The 26,078-nt window shown below is 43.6% G+C and overlaps 1 protein-coding gene across 1 annotated transcript in view; it reads left to right on the top strand.

Moving 5' to 3' along the window:
* Positions 1 to 1,880: 1,880 nt before the first annotated feature.
* Positions 1,881 to 26,078, top strand: part of myo9ab (myosin IXAb) — a 220,952-nt gene continuing 196,754 nt past the window's right edge. Inside the window, exon 1 of the mRNA XM_065022697.1 lies at positions 1,881 to 2,225. The gene's annotated coding sequence lies outside the window, so the exon portion shown is untranslated. The remainder of the gene's footprint in view (positions 2,226 to 26,078) is intronic.

Raw genomic sequence — 26,078 nt, 5'->3', positions numbered from 1 at the left:
TGAAAATGTCAGTGAAGACACTTGCCAGTTGGTCAGCGCATGCTCGGAGTACACGTCCTGGTAATCCGTCTGGCCCAGTGGCCTTGTGAATGTTGACCTGTTTAAAGGTTTAAAGGTCTTACTAGTTTGCAAGCCCTGCCATATCCGATGAGCGTCGGAGCTGGTGTAGTACGATTTAATCTTAGTCTTGTATTGACACTTTGCCTGTTTGATGGTTCGTCGGAGGGCATAGGGGGATTTCTTATAAGGTTCTGGGTTAGAGTCCCGCTCCCTAAAAGATGCAGCTCTATCCTTTAGCTCAGTTCGGCTGTTGCCTGTAATCCATGGCATCTGGTTGGGGTATGTATGTACAGTCACTGTGGGGACAACGTCATCGATGCACTTGTCTGTGCTAGCAAAACAGTCCTGTAGTTTAGCATCTGCTTCATCTGACCACTTTTTTATAGACCGAGTCACTGGTGCTTCCTGCTTAAATTTTTGCTTGTAAGCAGGAATCAGGAGAATAAAGTTATGGTCAGATTTGCCAAATGGAGAGCGAGGGAGAGCTTTGTACGTGTCTCTGTGTGTGGAGTGAAGGTGGTCTTCTTTCACCCTCTGGTTGCACATGTAACATGCTGATAGAAATTCGGTAAAACTGATTTAAGTTTCCCTGCATTAAAGTTACCGACCACTAGGAGCACTGCCTCTGGATGAACGTTTTTCTGTTTGCTTATGGCGGAATACAGCTCATTGAGTGCGATTTTAGTGCCAACCTCACTGATATGTAGACAGCTACGAAAAATACAGACGGAAATTCTCTTGGTAGATAGTGTGGTCTACAGCTTATCATGAGCTACTCTACCTTAGGTGAGCAAAACTTGGAGACTTCCTTAGATATTGTGCACCAGCTGTTGTTTACATAAATGCATAGGCCCCCGCCCCGTGTCTTACCAGAGGATGCTGTTCTGTCTTGCCGATACAGTGTATAATCCACCAGCTGTATGTTCCTAATGTCAGCCACGACTCGGTGAATCATAAGATATTACAGTTTTTAATGTCCCGTTGGTAGGATATAGATGCTTTCAGTTCACCCATTTATTTTCCAGTGATTGAACGTTAGCTAGCAGAACGGAAGGTAAAGGCAGATTAGCCACTTATCGCCTGATCCTCGCAAGGCACCCTGATCTTTTGCCTCGAAATCTATGTTTCCTTCTCCAGCAAATCACTGGAATCGGGGCCTGGTCAGGTGTCTGCAGTATATCACTCGCGTCCGACTCATTGAAGAACCCCTCGTCCAAATTGAGGTGAATAATCCAAGTTCTGATGTCCAGAAGCTCTTTTCGTTCATAAGCGACGGTAGCAGCAACAAAATGTACAACACAAGTTACGAACAACGCGAAAAACCAAACAAAATCATATGATTGTTTGAGAGCCGATAAGACGGCAGCGCTACCTTCCAGCGCCATCATCATGTTGCGTTAGCTGATGGCAGAGTCAAGATTTGTCCAATGCCCTATCCTGCCTAGTGTCAACGATGCAGGCTGGTAGTGTAATGGTGTGGGAAATGTTTCCCTGGCACACATTAGGTCCCTTGATACCAATTGAGCAACATTTCCATGCCCCTAAGATTTCAGGCTGTTCTGGAGGCGAAGGGGAGTCTGACCTGGTACTAGATGAGTGTACCTAATAAACTATCTAGTCATATCACATGCCTGGGATACTATAGGCTACAGCAAAAGCAGAAAGCTTACTCTTAATTTTCAGAATGTATATGATACAGCAGCCTATCTTCATGTTGTATTACTCTGGAGACCCCTCCCTCGTTGACGCCCATTCCCAGCACAACTCCCTCCCACCAAACTGTAGGCTACCTCCCATAATACGATACAATGAAATGATAAAATAGAGGTCGCTCGCTCAGAAGTTTACACCTATTAACACGAAAAAGACCAAGCTGTTGGCTGGTGACGTGACACAGAGCTCTCAAATACGCAATATTCTGGAGGAAAAAAGAAAGGCAATTTGGATGATCTACTAGTTGACACCTGAACGGAGTAAGATTTACATTGAAGGAGCTAACCAGGGGTGCCGTTTGGAAAGCAGTCACATTGGCATTCGTGGAAAGGGAATTAGTATGGGTTTGAGTGCAGTAGTGTATTTGTAAGCAGACGGAACGCACGCCTTCCTCATTAGAAACGGTTGTATCGGGAGCTGGACTACAGGAGTGGATTCAAGCAACAGTGGAGGTAAACCCGTTTGATAACGTTACTCACACTTTACATACGAGGGCATAGATTATATAGTCAATGGCAAGCACCACATCTACCTAACTGTCCCTGTGCAAGGCTATTGACATCAAGTCGAATGTCAAATCGCTCTTGCAAGCTGCTGTCTCGCTGCATAGCGTTGAATGGCACATCTATCGTGGCGGTTCAATTCCAACATACAGACGCTTGAACGGGTAGTAACGTTATTACGTCGAGAAAATAACGTGACAGCATTCAGGTTATCTTTAGGTTTGCTTTGTGTGGTCTAAGACTACTAGCTCAGGCTCGAAGAAGCATCATTTTCACCCCTTTGCCTTTGATAATGTCATGGATGCGGTTTTCAAACAGACACGTAACACATTTTCCCCAAACTGTTAGGTACTAGGTCGGTTAGATTTGTTGACCCCACCTATCAAACGTGTAACGTTATAATAAGACATTGTCACATTCTCAATGGACAAGCAACAGTGAACGTGACGCATTTAGTTGAGTTACTTTGTATCTGACTAGTAGCGTTCCATGTCGCGGGGAGTGGGGGTGTAATTACTCTCTGACTTGTATTGTTACACATGTAGCCACTGCGTTATTTGCCACTGGTCAACAGGGCTTATTCAGTGAGGTTGCGTTTGGTGTATGGAGATGCTTGCAGGATGGGCATCATAAGCGTTTTGATGAGGGGGAAACGTCACTTTCCAGAGCAACAATGTATTCATTATCTATAGTAACTATAATATAGCATCATGCCATTTTATTGTAAGGAACCATGTCCATACTCTACAAAGCACATGGGTTAGTTTAACATTTAAAAAAAAATATTAACCTGAACCCCCAAGGAGCCTTAAAGGGGAAAACCATCAAGCTATTCAGCAAAGAGCGCAATAGGTGACTGCAGAAGGAGATCTCCAAACTTGGCCTACCTCTATAGGGAATATGGTACCTTAGTCCTAGTTCGTATTCCGCTCTACACTGTGTCAATGTCTCATAGTGAGGGAAGACATGGGCATAGAGACCCACATTCCTCAACAACTCTTAATTTGCCGACATTGAGTAACAGTCCTCTCAAAGCCCATGTCACGAGTCGCTATGGGCCTTGGTCAATCCTCATGAAATACCACAGTGATGTTATTCTCAGCAGGGAAGACAGGCTAAAGTTGTTATGGCGTGGAGAGGTGACATCTCAACAAAGGTTGCATGCAACTGTATCTACACTAGGAAAGAATGATCTTGGTTGGTCGAGAGTATTCTGTTCTTTCGACCTATTAGTCAACATTTTTTAACATCTGTTTCCCGAAATAGACACACCCTATGTGTTAATAAAATCAACCAGATGTAGGCTACTGAGCTTGTCTGATGCTTTTAGCACACTGTGATTAAATAATTAAGGCACACCAATGACTCGAGGGAGCCAGAGATCAAGATCGCCTAACCAGAATTAAAAAACCTGTTCCCATTCCCCCACTTCCCCCTCCTCCAGCAGCTGCTGGCCTTGGCAGATTCTGCCATTTAAGCTCCTGAAGTTGTCGGTAATAGGCTACACCAGGGGTCGGCAACCTTTTCCATTTGAAGTGCCAATTTATCTTAACATTTATACTGATCTGCATGCCAGTTATGATTGTCATATGCACATTTTCGTGGAACAGTTTCTTTTATAATACTCTTCTCAAAATTCCAAAAGTGACTCCTATTGCCATTAGCAACTATGTAAAAATAGCCTACATAAAGCCAACAAATAAAAAACATTGAAGCCTGCAGGTAGAAAATATCCTGATAATAAATATCCGATAAATCACATTGGCTACGCATGGCCTGTCTGCAAGGAACTTGAAACATTGTATCAACTATAAACTTGGTCCTGCCTGAAGCTTACACTTGCAAAATTGTATAAAATATTCTGCGCCCTCAGTTTCCGGACAGACACAGCTGTATGCTATTTGAGCAAGGGAAAATAAGTAGTCAGGTAGGCCTATTTTATGACGTGTCCACCGGATCAGAGTATTACATTTTTTCCCCCTTTCACACCAAGTGGTTATTGAAAGAGCTGGAAAGATTTTTCAAATAGGCTACGTTGAGGAACTATTGTCATCCACAATGGATGTAAAAACAGACTTTGTTTACTTTCTGTTTGATGTGAAGAAAAAATTACTTTGAGAAGCTCCACAGTGGTGGTGTGTTAAGACAATCAGAAATACTATCAGATCCAAAAATGGGCACATTTACAGGCCTACATTTGGATGCAGGCCAGGTAGCCGAGGCCTACTTCTATGCATAATCAGGTATGCATAGAAGGCCTGTTTTCACCAGACATCACCGGCAACAACGTCGCCTATGGGCACAAACCCACCGTTGCTGGACCAGACAGGACTGGCAAAAAATGCTCTTCACTGACGAGTCGCGGTTTTGTCTCACCAGGGGTGATGGTCAGATTCGCATTTATCGTCAAAGGAATGAGCTTTACACCGAGGCCTGTACTCTGGAGCGGGATTGAGGTGGAGGGTCCGTCATGGTCTGGGGCGGTGTGTCACAGCATAATCGGACTGAGCTTGTTGTCATTGCAGGCAATCTCAACACTGTGCGCTACAGGGAAGACATCCTCCTCCATCTTGTGGTACCTGTCCTGCAGGCTCATCCTGACATGACCCTCATGACAATGCCACCAGCCATACTGCTCGTTCTGTGCGTGATTTCCTGCAAGACAGGCATGTTAGTGTTCTGCCATGGCCAGCGAAGAGCCCTGATCTCAATCCCATTGAGCACGTCTGGGACCTGTTGGATCGGAGGGTGAGGGCTAGGGCCATTCCCCCCAGAAATGTACGGGAACTTGCAGGTGCCTTGGTGGAAGAGTGGGGTAACATCTCACAGCAAGAACGGGCAAATCTGGTGCAGTCCATGAGGAGGAGATGCACTGCAGTACTTAATGCAGCTTGTGGCCACACCAGATACTGACTGTTACTTTTGATTTTGACTCACCCTTTGTTCAGGGACACATTATTCCATTTCTGTTAGTAACATGTCTGTGGAACTTGTTCAGTTTGTCTCATATGTTGAATCTGGTTATGTTCATACAAATATTTACACATGTTAATTAAGTTTGCTGAAAATAAACGCAGTTGACAGTGAGAGGACATTTATTTTTTTTGCTGTGTGTGTGTATATATACAGTTGAAGTCGGAGGTTTACATACACTTAGGTTGGAGTCATTAAAACTTGTTTTTCAAACACTTCACAAGTTAATTGTTAACAAACTCTAGTTTTGGCAAGTCGGTTAGGACATCTACTTTGTGCATGACACACACAAGCAATTTTTTGAACAATTGTTTTTGAGACAGATTATTCCACCAAGGCACTGTATCACAATTCCAGTGGGTCAGAAGTTTACATACACTAACTTGACTGTGCCTTTAAACAGCTTGGAAACAGCTTGAAAATTCCAGAAAATGATGTCATGGCTTTAGAAGCTTCCGATAGACTAATTGACATCATTTGAGTCAATTGGAGGTGTACCTGTGAATGTATTTCAAGGCCTACCTTCAAACTCAGTGCTTCTTTGCTTGACATCATGGGAAATTCAAAAGAAATCATCCAAGACCTCAGAAAAAAAAATCGTAGACCACAAGTCTGGTTCATCCTTGGGAGCAATTTCTAAACGCCTGAAGGTACCACATTCTTCTGTACAAACAATAGTACGCAAGTATAAACACCATGGGACCACGTATCCATCATACCGCTCAGGAGGGACACGTTGTCTCCTACAGATGAACGTAGTTTTGTGCAAAAAGTGCAAATCAATCCCAGAACAACAGCAAAGGACCTTGTGAAGATGCTGGAGGAAACAGGTAAAAAAGTATCTATATCCTCAGTAAAACGAGTCCTATGTCAACATAACCTGAAAGGCAGCTCAGCAAGGAAGAAGCAACTGCTCAAAAACAGCCATAAAAAAGCCAGACTATGCTTTGCAACTGCACTTGGGGACAAAGATGGTACTTTTTGGAGAAATGTCCTCTGGTCTGATGAAACAAAAATATAACTGTTTGGCCATAATGGCCAATCGTTATGTTAGGATGATAAAGGGGGATGCTTGCAAGCCGAAGAACACCATCCCAAACGTAAAGCACATGGTGGCATCATCATGTTGTGGGAGTGCTTTGCTGCAGGAGGGACTGGTGCACTTCACAAAATAGATGGCATCATGAGGCTGGACAATTATGTGGATATATTGAAGCAACATCTCAAGACATCAGTCAGGAAGCTAAAGCTTGGTCGCAAATGGGTCTTCCAAATGGCCAATGACCCCAAGCATACTTCCAAAGTTGTGGCAAAATGGCTTAAGGACAACAAAGTCAAGGTATTGGAGTGGCCATCACAAAGCCCTGACCTCAAACCTATTGAACATTTTTGGGCAGAACTTATGCAAGGAAGGCGGCCTACAAACCTGACTCAGTTACACCATGTCTGTCAGGAGGAATGGGCCAAAATTGACCAAACTTATTGTGGGAAGCTTGTGGAAGGCTACCCAAAACATTTGACAATTTAAAGGAAATGCTAACAAATACTAGTTGAGTGTATATAAACTTCTAACCTACCGGGAATGTGATGAAAGAAATAAAAGCTGAAATAAATAATTCTGTCTACTATTATTCTGACATTTCACCTTCTTAAAATAAAGTGGTGATCCTACCTGACCTAAAACAGGGAATTTTTACTGGGATTAAATGTCAGTAATTGTGAAAAACTGAGTTTAAATCTATTTGGCTAAGGTGTATGTAAACTTCCAACTTCAACTGTGTTCAACACAGTACCAGTCAAAGTTTGGACAAACCGAAGGCTTTTTCTTTATTTGTGCTATTTCCTTCATTGTAGAATAATAGTGAAGACAAACTATGGAATCATGTAGTAACCCAAAAAATGTTAAATATATCAAAATGTACTTTATATTGGAAATCGTCTAAGTAGCCACTTTGCCTTGATGACAGCTTTGCACACTCTTGGCATTCTCTCAACCAGTTTCATGAGGAATGCTTTTCCAATAGTCTTGAAGGAGTTCCCACATGCTGAGCACTTGTTGGCTGCTTTTCCTTCACTCTGCGGTCCAACTCATCCCAAACCATCTCAATTGGGTTGAGGTCGGAAGATTGTGGAGGCCAGGTCATCTGATGCAGCACTCCACCACTCTCCTTCTTGGTCAAATAACCCTTACACAGCCTGGAGGTGTGTTGGGATCATTGTCCTGTTGAAAAACAAATGATAATCCCACTAAGCGCAAACCAGATGGGATGGCGTATCGCTGCAGAATGCAGTGGTAGCCATGCTGGTTAAGTGTGCCTTGAATTATAAATAAATCAAAAACGATGTCACCAGCAAAGCACCATCACACCACCTCCTCCTCCATGCTTCCCAGTGGGAACCACACATGCAGAGATAATCTGTTCACCTACTCTGCGTCTCACAAAGACACTGCGGTTTGAACCAGAAATTGCAAAGGACAGATTTCCACCGGTCTAATGTCCATTGCTCGTGTTTCTTGGCTCAAGCAAGTCTCTTCTTATTGGTTTCCTTTAGTGGTTTCTTTGCAGCAATTTGACCATTTAGTCCTGATCCACGCAGTCTCCTCTGAACAGTGAGATGTGTCTGTTACTTTAACACTGATGCAATTTTTTGGGGCTGCAATTTCTGAGGATGGTAACTCTCTTGAACTTATCCTCTGCAGCACAGGTAACCCTGGGTCTTCCTTTCCTGTGGTGGTCCTCATGAGAGCCAGTTTCATCATAGCGGTTGATGGTTTTTGCGACTGCAATTTAAGAAACTTTAAAAGTTCTTAATTTTCCGGATTGACTTTCCTTCATGGCTTAAAGTAATTGACTGTTATTACTCTGCTTATTTGAGCTGTTCTTGACATAATATGGACTTGGTCTTTTACCAAATAGGTCCAATCTGTATGCCAATTATACCTTGTCAGAACACAACTGATTGGCTCAAATGCATTCAGGAAAGAAATTCCACAAAAATAACTTTTAACAAGGCACACCTGTTAATTGAAATGCATTCCAGGTGACTACCACATGAAGCTGGTTGACAGAATGCCAAGAGTGTTTAAAGCTGTCAAGGCAAAGGGTGGATATTTTGAAGATTCTTCAATATAAAGTATATAGTGATTTGTTTTTGGTTAATGATTTTTTGGTTACATGATTCCATGTGTTATTTCATAGTTTTGATGTCTTCACTATTATTCTACAATATAGAAAATAATTTTAAAAAACTTGAATGAGTAGTGGTGTCAACTTTTGACTGGTACTATATATATTTGCTACTGCTCGGCCCCAAAAAATGTGGTCGACCAACAGTCTATCGACAAACCAGTCGACTAAATGTGGTCATTGCACGCTCCCTCAATTTGAGACCTCTGTTGTGTTGTGTGTCAAAACTGCTCATTTTTGTGACCTTCTGTCTCCAGCACAAGGTGCACCTGTGTAATGATCGTGTTGTTTAATCAGCTTCTTGGTATGCCACACCTGTCAAGTGGTTGGATTATCTCGGCAAAAGAGAAATGCTCATTAACATTGATATGAACATATTTGTACACAAAATTTGAGCAAAATGTGCTTTGTGTATGGAACATTTCTAGGATCTTTAATTTTAGCTTATGAAACATGGGACCAACATGTCACATGTTGCATTTTTATATTTTCAGTATATTTACCGCAAATTTCAATTGTTTCGCAAGCACAATGACAACCTAACAGTGCTAGCCTGACAGGGAATGATTCAAAATGTTGGAGTTTGCCTTATTTCTTTAACATTATATGCAGGTGATTGCATAAGCAAGCAAATGAAAAGCCTTGGAGAAAATAATTGAAACGTTGATTTGACAGTGTACTTAAAAATCTTGGAACAAATGCCTAGTACCACATTGTCGCAACAGCAGTGGCTTACCTCGGTGGCAGACATTTTCCCTCAACACCCCTGGTTTTAAATGCCATGTGTTAATTAGCTCAATGACTATCACCTGGGACAGTGAGCCACTGTTCCAGCTCCGCCAAACGAAACACACAGACAATCGATGCAAAAAGGCTTGTCCTTCACAAATGTTTTTTTTGGAGTTTGTTTTTGATTTGAAAGCATCACCTAGGATCGGGTTTCCCAAACTCTGCCCCCCCCTGGGTGCACATTTTGGTTTTTGCCCTAGCACTACAAACCTGATTCAAATAACCAACTCGTCATCAAGCTTTGATTATTTGAATCAGCTGAATAAGCAAGTGAGTTTTTGTGCAGGGCTGAAACAGAAATGTGTGCTGTTGGGGGTTACTTGATGACTGGAATTGGGAAACACAGACTTAGGACATGTATTTGTTCACTTCTCCCTGGTCACACCCATGCATTCCCAGTTTACACCATATTTATAACATTGAGCAGGGAATGTGAACATATTTATGGTTGCTTTACTACGTTCCAGTTGGCACTATATCTTGATGCCCATTGCTTTTGCATTTGGCTCATGCAGTCTTTCCAGTTGCAACATTCAAGGCTTGTTGCATAAAACATTACCAGGACAAGTTCCTCTCATACTATAGGCCTACTCTGTCACCAGAGCTAAATGTATCTTATACGAATGTGTATTTATAGGCCTACCCCAATGGAGGGATATCTCAAATAGAACTGTCGTTGTCTTAACATGGCCAAGGGATGTGAGAATATACTATGGTAAGGGTCATTGACTCGTTCAGCCAGCGACAGGGCAATGTAACTCGGAGGTGGCGGCAGTTGTATCCTAGTAACCTTCTGGCCCCTGGGCCACGAGCCACAATTCATGTGACAAGTCACAATAGTTGATGAGAGTGGCGATTTGTCGCATCACGATGCACGTATAGCCTGTGCTTTTGACCATGTAGACATTTTTCTGAATTGGCCCAACATATTTGGTCCAATAACTGTATGACATTTCGCTTACAGGTAGAAAAACATGAAGGAATTGAATCAAACATGCGTCCGCCCAAGCGATTTATTGAATGTACAAAACCTTATTTATTTTTCTGTAATTCATTTTGTCAGAGTTAGCCCACGCTGCAGTCAAAGCAACATTTTTAAAGGACTATTTCAAGAAGAAGAAAACAAATATGTTTCCCATCGTTGCTTTCCAAGGATATTAGAGGATTTTCCATTTGCGAGAGCGCTCTTCAAAGGACAGTGTCACTGGCACAGATTGTTAGTGTAATATAAGCATTCCGTTTGATTTCGACATATTCTTCGCCTGATTCTTATTGGGGCCCTTGTTTCTTGTCAGATGCAGAGATTCACTGAAGACAATCTACTTGTGTTCATAATTTAATTTAACCGAGTATTATGGTTGCAAGAAGATCAACCAAGTGTTATTTTACAGTGGGTAGGCATACTGTTAAACAACAATGTCCCCTCTGCCTATGCTATCATGTGCCAGGCCTGTCTTGCTATGTATGCGCCTGCCTATGGCATCAGGCAGCAGCTGGGGAGGAGGGGAGAGAGAGGGACTGTCTCATATACACTGCTCAAAAAAAATAAAGGGAACACTAAAATAACACATCCTAGATCTGAATGAATGAAATATTCTTGTTAAATACTTTTTTCTTTACATAGTTGAATGTGCTGACAACAAAATCACACAGAAATGATCAATGGAAATCAAATTTATCAACCCATGGAGGTCTGGATTTGGAGTCGCACTCAAAATTAAAGTGGAAAACCACACTACAGGCTGATCCAACTTTGATGTAATGTCCTTAAAACAAGTCAAAATGAGGCTCAGGAGTGTGTGTGACCTCCCTGCAACGCCTGGGCATGCTCCTGATGAGGTAGTGGATGATCTCCTGAGGGATCTCCTCCCAGACCTGGACTAAAGCATCCGCCAACTCCTGGACAGTCTGTGGTGCAACGTGGCGTTGGTGGATGGAGCGAGACATGATGTCCCAGATGTGCTCAATTGGATTCAGGTCTGGGGAATGGGCGGGCCAGTCCATAGCATCAATGCCTTCCTCTTGCAGGAACTGCTGACACACTCCAGCCACATGAGGTCTAGCATTGTCTTGCATTAGGAGGAACCCAGGTCCAATCGCACCAGCATATGGTCTCATAAGGGGTCTGAGGATCTCATCTCGGTACCTAATGGCAGTCCGGCTACCTCTGGCGAGCACATGGAGGGCTGTGCGGCCCCCCAAAGAAATGCCACCCCACACCATGACTGACCCACCGCCAAACCGGTCATGCTGGAGGATATTGCAGGCAGCAGAACGTTCTCCACGGCATCTCCAGACTCTGTCACATGTGCTCAGTGTGAACCTGCTTTCATCTGTGAAGAGCACAGGGAGCCAGTGGCGAATTTGCCAATCTTGGTGTTCTCTGGCAAATGAAAAACGTCCTGCACGGTGTTGGGCTGTAAGCACAACCCCCACCTGTGGACGTCGGGCCCTCATACCACCCTCATGGAGTCTGTGTCTGACCGTTTGAGCAGACACATGCACTTTTGTGGCCTGCTGGAGGTAATTTTGCAGGGCGCTGGCAGTGCTCCTCCTGCACAAAGGCGGAGGTAGCTGTCCTGCTGCTGGGTTGTTGCCCTCCTACGGCCTCCTCCACGTCTCCTGATGTACTGGCCTGTCTCCTGGTAGTGCCTCCATGCTCTGGACACTACGCTGACAGTCACAGCTCTGCCGCAGCTCTTGCCGCAGCTCGCATTGATGTACCATCCTGGATGAGCTGCACTACCTGAGCCACTTGTGTGGGTTGTAGACTCTGTCTCATGCTACTGCTAGAGTGAAAGCACCGCCAGCATTCAAAAGTGACCAAAACATCAGCCATGAAGCATAGGAACTGAGATGTGGTCTGTGGTCACCACCTGCAGAACCACTCCTTTATTGGGGGTGTCTTGCTAATTGCCTTTAATTTCCACCTGTTGTCTATTCCATTTGCACAACAGCATGTGACATTTATTGTCAGTCAGTGTTGCTTCCTAAGTGGACAGTTTGATTTCACAGAAGTGTGATTGACTTGGAGTTACATTGTGTTATTTAAGTGTTCCCTTTTTTTTTGTTGAGCAGTGTATTATCATTACTTAGCCTACCTGAAAGATGCCAAGGGCCTTAACTACGTTGAATTGCAGGAAATTACCTTCAAAACAAAATCAAGCTGGTTGTGTTTTTCATTATAGGCTATCTCAATAAACAATTTAAATCAATAATTTGAAAAAGGGGGCAGGCTGGTAAGCCCTGGTATAGGCCTACTAGTATAGATGGCTATGCCCTGGAGGTCTGTAGATGCAGCGTTCTACACTGTGTGTACAAACAATAGGAACATCTTCCTGATATTGAGTCCCCCCTTTTGCCCTCAGAACAGCCTCAGATCGTCAGGGCATGGACTACAAGGTGTCAAGCGTTCCACAGGGATGCTGGCCCATGTTGACTCCAATGCTTCCCACAGTTGTCAAGTTGGCTGGTTATCCTTTAGGTGGTGGACCATTTTTAAAACACACAGAACTGCTGAGCATTAAAAAAAAACAGCAGCGTTGCAGTTCTTGACACAAACCAGAGCGCCTGGCACCTACTACTATACCCCGTTCACAGGCACGTCAATCTTTTGTCTTGCACATTCACCCTCTGACTGGCACACATATACAATCCATGTCTCAAGGCTTAAAAATTGTTATTTAACCCTTCCCCCCCTTAATCTACACTGATTTTAAGTGGATTTGACAAGTGACATCAATAACAGGATCACAGCTTTCACCTGGATTCAGGCGTTCCTAATGTGCAGGTGTTCCTAATGTGCTGTACACCCCGTGTATATCCAGCCATATAAACTCCTGTTGATGTTTACCCACTCAGGAAGCTTTCTTTGATTCTGTTTAGGCCTCGAGTTGGTGGCTTAGCGTCGCTTGAAGCCAAATCCCAGCTCGTTTGTTTGGACGGCAGTCTCCCCATAACACACAAGAACAATGGCAGGAGGAGACTACGAGGATGTGGAGAAAGTCAATAGGGCTTAATGGCCATTGTGACACACAATCACAGTCTACCATTGACTGCAGTGGGAGCTATCTAAGCTAAAGTAATGCTAACAACAAGAAGTTAGCCTAGCCATTCAATGTGATTGGAAAGACTGTTTAGAGATGCTAATGGTAAACTAATATAGCTTCCTTTTTTCAGTGGGTGACTCTTAGGGTCAGCTTATTCACTGAGGAGTTGATTTGTAGGTGGTCTATTTGGTCTTTAGTCTGTCAGTTTGGCAGCTAACGCTGATGTTAGCATTTTTGCTCTCACTCTGTAGCTAGCTGATGGGTAGAGTTGTTGGTGGGATTGACAGTTCTCGTCCAGCGCAGCACTTATGTAAGGCAAACACAATCTTCCCTTTTTATTTTAAAGGTAGCACCATTTCATTTGTGTTTTGAAGGCAACCAATCATTTTACATTTCTCAGTGTTTTGTGGTGAAGCCTGTTCATACGCTGACAGGGTGGTAACCTTCTTTAATGCTTGTTTATTTTCCGTTAGTGCTGAATCACTGTCTGTAATAAGTACTGTCATTTTTCTGCATTACTTGTCTGGCCAGTGTTGGTCAGTCTGTGTTAGTCTGTTTTTTTATATTAAATAATTCATCAGTGGGTGCTTATTTGTCATATTTCCTTTTTTATTTGATTAGATTTTTTTATCCCAACCCTTCCCGAGACACCTTCTGAGATTGTCGTCACAGCCAGGGTCTGCCATTATCAATGGCGACCCTGGAGCAATTAAGGTTAAGTGCCTTGCTCAAGGGCACATCAACATTAATTTAACAACAAAAAAAAACAAATTTAGATTCGGGGATTCGAGCTAGTAACCTTTCAGTTTCTGGCCTAATGCTCTAACTGCTAGGCTACCTAGTGTGGGTAGTCTGGTCTGGTACAGTCATAGGGGGTGGCAGTTTGTCCCCGTAGCCGAATGACAAACGAGAGAAGGGTGGTGGCTGTCGACAGACAGACACCCCCCTCCTCTAACCCAGTCTCTCTAGCAGTGTATTGGAGGAACAGTGTGACAGACAGTGGGAGGGCGGTGGCCAGTCAGTCACCAGGCCTGCGTCACCGAGCTGGCACAATGCAGACCAGTGCCTGGGTGTGGCACCACAGCTTGATGTGGAGCCCTGCTGTCCTAGCGCACTAGGAATGGACAGTCTGTCTCTCTCTCTCAAACACGTTTGTTTTACAACCAAACAGTTGATTCCTATTTTTAAAATCTGATTTTCCTTTACCTAACTCCTAACGGTAAGCCTAAAATAACCCTTTTCCTTGAAATGGCCCCTAATTGTCAGAATATATTGTTATACTATCCTTGTGAGGACTTCTGGTCCCAATAAGGATAGTAAAACACATACAAACATACAGCTCAAGTGACCTTTCTCTCAATTTCTCTGTCCCTGACTCAAACTGTAACACTGTTACTCGCTCATCCCCTCTCTCGTTCCACTTCGCTCTTTCTCTGTACTTCTCTCCCTCTCGTCGCCTTCTCACTCTCTCCTCTCTCTCTCTATCCCCCCCTCCTCTCTCTTTCTCTCCACCCCCCATCTTTCTTAATCTCACTCTTGCTCTCATTACTTCTACACTCAGCTGAGGGGACTCTGAAAGTATAGTCAAGGTTCTGTGAAAGTTGTTTTGTTCCCTATTACAGGTGTCCTACTTGTGTGAGCAGTGTCGAGGTTAATCTGGGACACTGGACTATAAATATACTAGGTTATGGGTAGAACATAATTCCTCCTCACACAGATGTTAAGAGATGTCATGTGTATCATTGTTGAAAGGGCCACTATTCTATCAGTTGAAAGATTCCATCTTAGAAACAGCACTTCCCATTTCATATGGAAAACGTGATGGAAAAGCCATTCACTTACATGGTAAGCTGTCAGTCAACAGTCAAGTTTATCTTTAATGATTCTACCATACTTGGCCTACTTCCACAATGCAAAGAGGAACGTATAAGTGCAAGTTGAAGATTAGTGGTGCAGTAGTTTCTCTTTTACTATAGAGTGTACGTCCACACACAAACACACACACGTACCCCCTCCACACATACACCCCTCTAGCTCATCTGTGTCCATGTGTCTCCCATGAAGCTCTCTGTCTGTGGCTCTAGATCATTTGATGTGAGGGATGTTCAAAGGCAGAATACCCACTCACTGTGATCCGTCACTGATCAGAGCTCCAGGCATCAACCCCCCACACACACAGTCACGGGCTGTCTTGGGTACCCTTTTTAATACCGCTTCGCAAATGTATTTAGGCCCTTCACGGTGTCATGTTTGTTTAATACACAATTCACTCCCATTCATTCACCCACAGATTCTTGTCCATTTCAGAAGTTACATGGTACATCAACCTTGTCCGCTACTGGGAAGGAAGGAGCTGTCGCTAGGAGCTCTACAAAATACTTTTCTTGCAATGTTTAGCCTGGGTCTGAATGGTAAAACGGGTCACTAATTAGTCTGTAGTGTTACCATAGAGATGTATAGTAATATGTAAATTCATGCCAATGTGCCACATGAAGAGGTAGAGGTGTATAATGTTCATACGCTCAGCCCGTACATTCTACTTCCTTTCACAAAGAGTGTCACGAAATGGGCAATGGAATATAACTATATGACTGCTTACATTTTAATTAATACGTCTATCTCTCCACTCAAAGCGACTGTGTTTCAGGGTCTATTTTGAATAATGTGGGGAGATAGTGCAGTAAGGGAGTGTAATCTATAGAGCTGATGAAAGCTGCATTGTCTACGCTAGCTCCAGACAGAGCTGTCCTATTGGCCGGTGTGCACAGTGGCGGGGCAGATGATTGGCTCTGGCTGTGATGGCTGGTTGTTCAGTGTTTTCCTGGAGTAGCCTGCCAAATAGAATAAGTATTTAGCTGAGCTGGGGGGTGGGGGGTTGGTCCCAGCTTGCTCCCCCCACGGGGGTAAGACATTTTTGCAGAACAAGCAATATTTTGCTGGGCTCTGGTACATTCTAATGCTAGATTCTATTTCAACCAGCAACTAATGTTTTTACAGTGTTAGTTTCATCATCTGTTGTACAACAAGAGAAAATGTAATTTTGATGACATTGGGTCTTTAATGAATCCTGTAAACGTATGCTGACTTCCATGGGCTTCATGCTTCTTTTGAAGAGGCATTTTCTCAGCTATCTGCAATACAGGATTGATTGAAGAATGAAGCAAGTATTAGACATGGACTTTGTTACACAGAAAGCAGCAGTTGACTACTCTATTGTCAACACTTTGACTGATACTGTAGGTCTACTGATTTAATCAAAGGTTTGGACACACCTACTCATTCAAGGGTTCTTAAAATTAATTCAAATTAATTCATTAAAAATCCTACAATGTGATTTTCTGGATTTAAAAATAATAATTTTGTCTGTCATAGTTGAAGTGTACCTATGATGAAAATTACAGGCCTCATCTTTTTAAGTGTGAGAACTTGCACAATTGGTGGCTGACTAAATACTTTTTTGCCCCACTGTATATACACTGCTCAAAAAAGGGAACACTTAAACAACACAATGTAACTCCAAGTCAATCACACTTCTGTGAAATCAAACTGTCCACTTAGGAAGCAAGACACCCCCAATAAAGGAGTGGTTCTGCAGGTGGTGACCACAGACCACATCTCAGTTCCTATGCTTCCTGGCTGATGTTTTGGTCACTTCTGAATACTGGTGGTGCTTTCACTCTAGTGGTAGCATGAGACTGAGTCTACAACCCACACAAGTGGCTCAGGTAGTGCAGCTCATCTAGGATGGGATATCAATGTGAGCTGTGGCAAGAAGGTTTGCTGTGTCTGTCAGCGTAGCGTCCAGAGCATGGAGGCGCTACCAGGAGAGAAGCCAGTACATCAGGAGACGTGGAGGAGGTCGTAGGAGGGCAACAACCCAGCAGCAGGAGGAGCACTGCCAGAGCCCTGCAAAATGACCTCCAGCATGCCACAAATGTGCATGTGTCTGCTCAAACGGTCAGAAACAGACTCCATGAGGGTGGTATGAGGGCCTGACGTCCACAGGTGGGGGTTGTGCTTACAGCCCAACACCGTGCAGGATGTTTTTCATTTGCCAGAGAACACCAAGATTGGCAAATTCGCCACTGGCGCCCTGTGCTCTTCACAGATGAAAGCAGGTTCACACTGAGCACATGTGACAGAGTCTGGAGACGCCGTGGAGAACGTTCTGCTGCCTGCAACATCCTCCAGCATGACCGGTTTGGCGGTGGTCAGTCATGGTGTGGGGTGGCATTTCTTTGGGGGGCCGCACAGCCCTCCATGTGCTCGCCAGAGGTAACCGGACTGCATTAGGTACCGAGATGAGATCCTCAGACCCCTTGTGAGACCATATGCTGGTGCGGTTGGCCCTGGGTTCCTCCTAATGCAAGACAATGCTAGACCTCATGTGGCTGGAGTGTGTCACGTGTCTCACATTTAACATTACATTTAAGTCATTTAGCAGACGCTCTTATCCAGAGCGACTTACAAATTGGTGCTTTCACCTTATGACATCCAGTGGAACAGCCACTTTACAATAGTGCATCTAGGTCTTTTAAGGGGGGAGGGGGAGAAGGATTACTTTATCCTATCCTAGGTATTCCTTAAAGAGGTGGGGTTTCAGGTGTCTCCGGAAGGTGGTGATTGACTCTGCTGTCCTGGCGTCGTGAGGGAGTTTGTTCCACCATTGGGGGGCCAGAGCAGCGAACAGTTTTGACTGGGCTGAGCGGGAACTGTACTTCCTCAGTGGTAGGGAGGCGAGCAGGCCAGAGGTGGATGAACGCAGTGCCCTTGTTTGGGTGTAGGGCCTGATCAGAGCCTGGAGGTAGTGAGGTGCCGTTCCCCTCACAGCTCCGTAGGCAAGCACCATGGTCTTGTAGCGGATGCGAGCTTCAACTGGAAGCCAGTGGAGAGAGCGGAGGAGCGGGGTGACGTGAGAGAACTTGGAAGGTTGAACACCAGACGGGCTGCGGCGTTCTGGATGAGTTGTAGGGGTTTAATGGCACAGGCAGGGAGCCCAGCCAACAGCGAGTTGCAGTAATCCAGACGGGAGATGACAAGTGCCTGGATTAGGACCTGCGCCGCTTCCTGTGTGAGGCAGGGTCACGCTCTGCGGATGTTGTAGAGCATGAACCTACAGGAACGGGCCACCGCCTTGATGTTATTTGAGAACGACAGGGTGTTGTCCAGGATCACGCCAAGGTTCTTAGCGCTCTGGGACGAGGACACAATGGAGTTGTCAACCGTGATGGCGAGATCATGGAGCGGGCAGTCCTTCCCGGGAGGAAGAGCAGCTCCGTCTTGCCGAGGTTCAGCTTGAGGTGATGATCCGTCATCCACACTGATATGTCTGCCAGACATGCAGAGATGCGATTCGCCACCTGGTCGTCAGAAGGGGAAAGGAGAAGATTAATTGTGTGTCGTCTGCATAGCAATGATAGGAGAGACCATGTGAGGTTATGACAGAGCCAAGTGACTTGGTGTATAGCGAGAATAGGAGAGGGCCTAGAACAGAGCCCTGGGGGACACCAGTGGTGAGAGCACGTGGTGAGGAGACGGATTCTCGCCACGCCACCTGGTAGGAGCGACCTGTCAGGTAGGACGCAATCCAAGCGTGGGCCGCGCCGGAGATGCCCAACTCGGAGAGGGTGGAGAGGAGGATCTGATGGTTCACAGTATCGAAGGCAGCCGATAGGTCTAGAAGGATGAGAGCAGAGGAGAGAGAGTTAGCTTTAGCAGTGCGGAGCGCCTCCGTGATACAGAGAAGAGCAGTCTCAGTTGAATGACTAGTCTTGAAACCTGACTGATTTGGATCGCTGCTTTAGTCCAGGTCTGGGTGGAGATCCCTCAGGAGACCATCTGCCACCTCATCAGGAGCATGCCCAGGCGTTGTAGGGAGGTCATACAGGCACGTGGATGCCACACACACTACTGAGCCTCATTTTGACTTGTTTTAAGGACATTACATCAAAGTTGGATCAGCCTGTAGTGTGGGCTTCCACTTTAATTTTGAGTGTGATTCCAAATCCAGACCTCCATGGGTTGATAAATTTGATTTCCATTGATAATTCTCGTGTGATTTTGTTGCCAGCATATTCAACTATGTAAAGAAAAAAGTATTTAATAAGAATATTTCATTCATTCAGATCTAGGATGTGTTATTTTAGTGTTCCCTTTATTTTTTGAGCAGTGTATATCACACACACACACACACACATAGTACCAGTCAAAAGTTTGGCGACATCGACTCATTCAAGGATTTTTATTATTTTTTACTATTTTCTACATTGTAGAATAATAGTGAAGACATCAAAACTATATGAAATAACAAATGGAATCATGTAGTAACCAAAAAAGTGTTTGAACAAATCAAAATATATTTTAAATTCTTTGAAGTAGCCACTCTTTGCCTTAATGACAGCTTTGCACATTCTTGGCTTTCTCTCAGCCATCTTCATTGCCCTGGCCAAGGCTTTCGACTCTGTCAATCACTGCATTCTTATCGGCAGACTCAACAGCCTTAGTTTCTCAAATGACTGCCTCGCTTGGTTCACTAACTACTTCTCAGAGTTCAGGGTGTCAAATCGGAGGGCCGGTTGTCAGGACCTCTGGCAGTCTCTATAGGGGTGCCACGGGGTTCAATTCTCGGGCCGATTCTTTTCTCTCTAGACATCAATGATGTCGCTCTTTCTGCTGGTGATTCTCTGATACACCTTTACGCAGACGACACCATTCTGTATACTTCTGGCCCTTCTTGGACACTTGTGTTAACTTCCATAGGGTAGAGGGCAGCATTGGGCATTTTGGATGAAATGTGTGCCCAAATTAAACTGCCTGCCTGCTACTCAGCCATAAGCTAGAATATGCATATTAGTAGATTTGGATAGAAAACACTCTGAAGTTTCAAAAAACTGTTTGAATGATGTCTGTGAGTATAACAGAACTCATATGGCAGGCAGAAACCTGATAAAATAAAATAAAATCCAACCAGGAAGTGGGAAATCTGAGGTTTGTAGTTTTTCAATTCATTGCCTATCGAATACACAGTGTATGGGGTCATATTGCACTTCCTAAGGCTTCCACTAGATGTCAACAGTCTTTAGAACCTTGTTTGAGGCTTCTACTGTGAAGTATCCTGAATTTTCCCCAAAATATATTGACATGGCTACAGTAGGCTAGCTAAGATGAATGCTTTGTGTCTTTTTGTAGTCTGAAAAAAAGCAAGCGATCAACAGTAGCCAGCATATTGCTGTTATGTTCACTATTGAGGGTTTACTTTTGTGTATCACTTTCTCAAATAAATATGCTCAGCGAGTAGGTTCCAAGACATTAAAATTTTTACCCTTAAACCACTCAAGTGTTGCATTAGCAGTATGCTTAGGGTCATTGTCCTGCTGGAAGGTGAACCTCCATCCCAGTCTCAAATCTCTGGAAGACTGAAACGGGTTTCCCTCAAGATTTTCCCTGTATTTAGCGCCATCCATCATTCCTTCAATTCTGACCAGTTTCCCAGTCCCTGCCGATGGCAAAACATCCCCACAACATGATGCCGCCACCACCAAGCTTCACTGTGGGGATAGTGTTCTCAGGGTGATGAGAGGTGTTGGGTTTGCGCCAGACATAGCGTTTTCCTTGATGGCCAAAAATCTCAGTTTTAGTCTCATCTGACCAGATATCCTTCTTCCATATGTTTGGGGAGTCTCCCACATGCCTTTTTGGCAAACACCAAATATGTTTGCCTGTTTTTTTCTTTAAGCAATATCTTTTTCCTGGCCACACACTTCCGTAAAGCCCAGCTCTGTGGAGTTTACAGGCTTAAAGTGGTCCTATGGACAGATACTCCAATCTCCGCTGTGGCACTTTGCAGCTCCTCCAGGGTTATCTTTGGTCTCTTTGTTGCCTCTGTGATTAATGCCCTCCTTGACTGATCTGCAAGTTTTGGTGGGTGGCCCTCTCTTGGCAGGTTTGTTGTGATGCCATATTCTTTCCATTAATAATAATAGATTTAATATTGCTCTGTGGGATGTTCAAAGTTTTGGTTATTTTATATAACCCAACCCTTAGTTGTGTTGCAGACTCTGGGGCCTTTCAGAACAGGTGTGTGTGTGTGTGTGTGTGTGTGTGTTTTATATATATATATATATACTGAGATCATGTGATGCTTAAATTGCACACAGGTGGGCTTTAACTAATTATGTGACTTCTGGAGGTAATTGGTTGCATCAGATCTTATTGAGGGGCTTCATAGCAAAGGGGGTGAATACATATGCACGCATCAGTTATTTTTGTTTGTTTTTCATTTCACCAATTTGGACTATTTTTTTTGTATGTCCATTACATGAAATCCAAATGAAAATCCATTTAAATTACAGATTGTAGTGCAACAAAATAGTAAAAATGCCAAGGGGGATGAATACTTTTGCAAGGCACGCTAGGACTCAAAACTGTGACCAAAACACTCACATTTGTGACCCTTTGACTTGGCAGTCGGACACCAAATTTGAATAAAAAACCTTCCAAATTAAATGTTGATTGCAAGGTGTACAGTTCTAATGATGTGCGCTTCATCTGCTTTCTCATGTCATGCCCCGCGCGGCAACACCGATTCCCATTTATTTTCAATGGAAGGAAAGAGGAGAGGGCGGGGAACCGATTGGCGGCGCGAACATGGCGTGGGAGGAAGTGGAAAAAGCTCAACATTTCCCAACTTTTTGCAAATCACCACGGGCGACTGCTAGGCGATGACCAATCATATCGAGTGGTTCCCAGGATGAATTTGACGCTATGTGACCCAAGGCTGGAGACTATCTTCAGCAAAGATGGTTGACAAAAATACTAGGATGGAAGCAAATGTAAGTAATTATAACGTCATAAAAAACATGTACAGTTGAGAGGAATATGTTTAATGTGTAGACAAACGATTATGCATATTTTTTTGTCAAAGTTTCATTTACGAAAATCACGATTTAGCATGCTAGCTGACTAGCTAACATTAGTCAGCCTACGTTAGCTGGTTAGCTTTCTGGGTGTTGTGACGTGAGTATAAAATCGTAATTCTGGTTGTTTTTAATATTTTGACGACTCCTGAAACAACCATCAAATATACATGTAGTTATTACCATGCGTGAGATCCCCACATTGTAGCCTGTACATTTAATATATTCACTGATTAAGTACTCTCTCTACCTTGGCAAATAAAGATGCAGTTCTACCCAAAACCAGGAGTATCAAATTCCAGTCTTTGAATGATGCTGTGTGTGCATGCATGTATTACAGTTATACACTTCAACAGTGTTCACCAATCCTGGTCCTGAGACATCAATGGTACACATTGTAAATATGCAATATACCAGAAACATGATTTAACTAGTTAAGGGCTGATTTGTAATTCATACAAAAACCATACACTACACTTCCAATGCATCATGTAAATCTCTAAAATGTCTCAAATTTCCTTCATCTGCATTGATCTGATCAACACAGGATAGGAGAAATATTTAATCAATTGAGACTTAGTTTCAACCAGTAGAGAATGTGAAATACTTTATTGAAAGATGTTCATTTTTCAAAGAGTTATAAATACATAATACATGCATTATAAATATTACCATTGTAATATTATAAATACAAGTTAAATCTGTACTTCAATGGAAGAAAGAGGTTGTGAGGGGTGTGTTAACTTCTTGACGCTAACCATCCCTGTCGCGGGATCATTTTCGTCAGCAACCGCTGAATAGCATAGCGCAACAGTCAAATAATATTACAAAAAAATATTCATATTCATGAAATCACAAGTGCAATATTGCAAAACACAGTTTAGCCTTTTGTTAATCCATCTGTTTTCTCAGATTTAGAAATGATGCTTTACAGCAAAAGCAATCCAAGCGTTTATGTAAATTTACCGATAGCATAGCATTATGTACACTTAGCATCAGGAAGCTTGGTCACAAAAATCAGAAAAGCAATCAAATTAACCGTTTACCTTTTGATCTTCGGATGTTTTCACTCACGAGACTCCCAGTTACACAACAAATGTTACTTTTGTTCCATAAAGATTATTTTTATACCCAAAATACCTCCGTTTGTTGGTTATGTTGAGAAAACCATCCGGAAATAGCGGTCACGACAACGCAGATGGAAATTCCAAATAGTCTCCATAATGTCCACAGAAACATGTCAAATGTTTTTTATAATCATTCCTCAGCTAGTTTTTAAAATATACATATTCTATAATATATCAACAGAGTGTGTCCCGTTGTCAATAACAGCAGGAGGAACAATGGCCGCTTTACTCTGTAGTGCAAAAACTCACTGAGAGCCCCCACCTATCCACTTACGCAATGTGATCTTTCACGCTCATTTTTCAAAATAAAAGCCTGAAACTATGTCTAAAGACTGACACCTTAGGGAAGCCATAGAAAAAGGAATATGGTTGATATCCCTTTAAATGGAGGATAGGCATGCATAGGAACATAAGGGTTTCAAAATAAGAGGCACTTCCTGATGGGATTTTCCTCAGGGTTTCACCTGCAATATCAGTTCTGTTATACTCACAGACAATATTTTGACATTTTTTTGGAAACTTTAGAGTTTTCTATCCTAATCTGTCAATTATATGCATATTCTGAGAAATAGGCCGTTTACTTTGGGAAAGTTATTTTTCCAAACGTAAAAATAGTGCCTCTAGCTTCAAGAGGTTAAAGACCAAGGGAAAGAGGTAAGCACTGAGGAGCAGTGAAGACGGCATATTATTAATGTATCACAGTGCTACCCTATTCTCTCAGTTCATCACAATTACATAATGGTGTCTCCTAACCAGCCTTGGGCTCCCAGTCGACCCGAAGGTTATCTTAAGAGCGGGTGAGGTGGCCATGACGGGACTGGGGGTTGGCATCCTCTCTCACATCAAAGCATACCCTCAGAAAAAAGGGACAGAGCATGTTTGTGTGTGGCCTCACCTGGTGTCCACACTAATACCCAGACTACACCACTCGCGTCACATGCGTGAACATTGGAAAATAAATGTAGAAATATATGTTATTCTATTATTGAACCCACACTGCTCGCGCATGCCAGCGTGCGTCAACGAGCGTCTGCGATGCTAAGGGCTAAAATAGTCCTCTCTATTTCTGACGCAGATCCTGCCAGGTCCTGCCTCTCTCATATCCTCATTGGTTTTACCCACGTGTTGCCGGTCGTCGTGGTAAAACTATGAAAGTTTAGATGCCAATCACCATATACAGTGGGGCAAAAAAGTATTTAGTCAGCCACCAATTGTGCAAGTTCTCCCACTTAAAAAGTTGAGAGGCCTGTAATTTTCATCATAGGTACACTTCAACTATGACAGACAAAATGAGAAGACAAAATCCAGAAAATCACATTGTAGGATTTTTATTGAATTTATTAGCAAATTATGGTGGAAAATAAGTATTTGGTCAATAACAATACTTTGTTATATACCCTTTATTGGCAATGACAGAGGTCAAACGTTTTCTGTAAGTCTTCACAAGGTTTTCACACACTGCTGGTATTTTGGCCCATTCCTCCTTGCAGATCTCCTCTAGAGCAGTGATGTTTTGGGGCTGTTGCTGGGCAACACAGACTTTCAACTCCCTCCAAAGATTTTCTATGGGGTTGAGATCTGGAGACTGGCTAGGCCACTCCAGGACCTTGAAATGCTTCTTACGAAGCCACTCCTTCATTGCCCGGGCGGTGTGTTTGGGATCATTGTCATGCTGAAAGACCCAGCCACGTTTCATCTTCAATGCCCTTGCTGATGGAAGGAGGTTTTCACTCAAAATCTCACGATACATGGCCCGAGGAACAGCTTCCCTGAGTGGCATGGAGCGCGGGGCCTTGGTATGTGTGGGAGTTTGGGTGCAGGAGGAGAGCGAGACGTCTCACAAGATGCAAATCGTATATAATGAACAGCGTAAACCCCTCCTCACCCAACACACACTCCTCCTATCCTTCTGTTCTCTCACGTCAGTGGCTTAAAATCTCATGTTCCTAGCCAGGTCCACAGTCCAAACATCCTCACTGCACATCAGCATACTGTCTCCATGGATTTCTGTCTTTAGACGAGGGCTTAGAAGCAGGAGATTGCCAGGCTTGTGCTTGACTGTACTGTACCATATGCCTGGGTCTTGTGTGCAGTCAAGTCAATCTCATTAGGGAGTGTATTGGCTGGTGTAAATGACTGGCGGAATAACGGATGGCCCCGTAAGCTATACGGTTCATTACAATGGTGTGCGTGTCTGTCTCCTTTGCATGTGCGCATTCATGTTAGTATGTGTACGTGCCTGCGTTTTATTGCATACTTGTATCTATCCAGACGCCAGGGCAGAAGGGCACCACTCAAGAGCTCCTCAGTCTCATCAACTCCTGCAGTTCCCTACGGATCTCGTCTGTGGCAGTCCTAGTCCTTAGCCCAGCCCAGCCTGGCTCTGATTTGATAGTTGTTTAGGGATAGAGACCGAGGGAGATCCTGATTTTAAAAGAGAAGAGCAGCTACCATGAGATGAAGAAAAAAAAAATGTGTTACTGTGACTCCAAGTCGTTTTGGTGGATTGGAGGGTAGGGAGAGGTGAGCGTGGGGCATCAAACCAAATCAAATGTTATTTGTCACATACACATGGTTAGCAGATGTTAATGCGAGTGTAGCGAAATGCTAATGCTTCTGGTTCCCGACAGTGCAGTAATATCTAACAAGTAATCAAACAGTTCCCCAACAACCTAATACACACAAATCTAAAAGGGTGAATGAGAATATAAATATATGGATGACCGATGGCTGAGCGGCATAGGCAAGGTGCAATAGATGG

This window comes from Oncorhynchus nerka, linkage group LG9a (genome assembly GCF_034236695.1).
Source record: "Oncorhynchus nerka isolate Pitt River linkage group LG9a, Oner_Uvic_2.0, whole genome shotgun sequence".
Lineage (NCBI taxonomy): Eukaryota > Metazoa > Chordata > Actinopteri > Salmoniformes > Salmonidae > Oncorhynchus > Oncorhynchus nerka.
The sequence above is the reverse complement of the archived record's forward strand: the minus strand, read 5'-3'. Positions and strand labels throughout refer to the sequence as shown.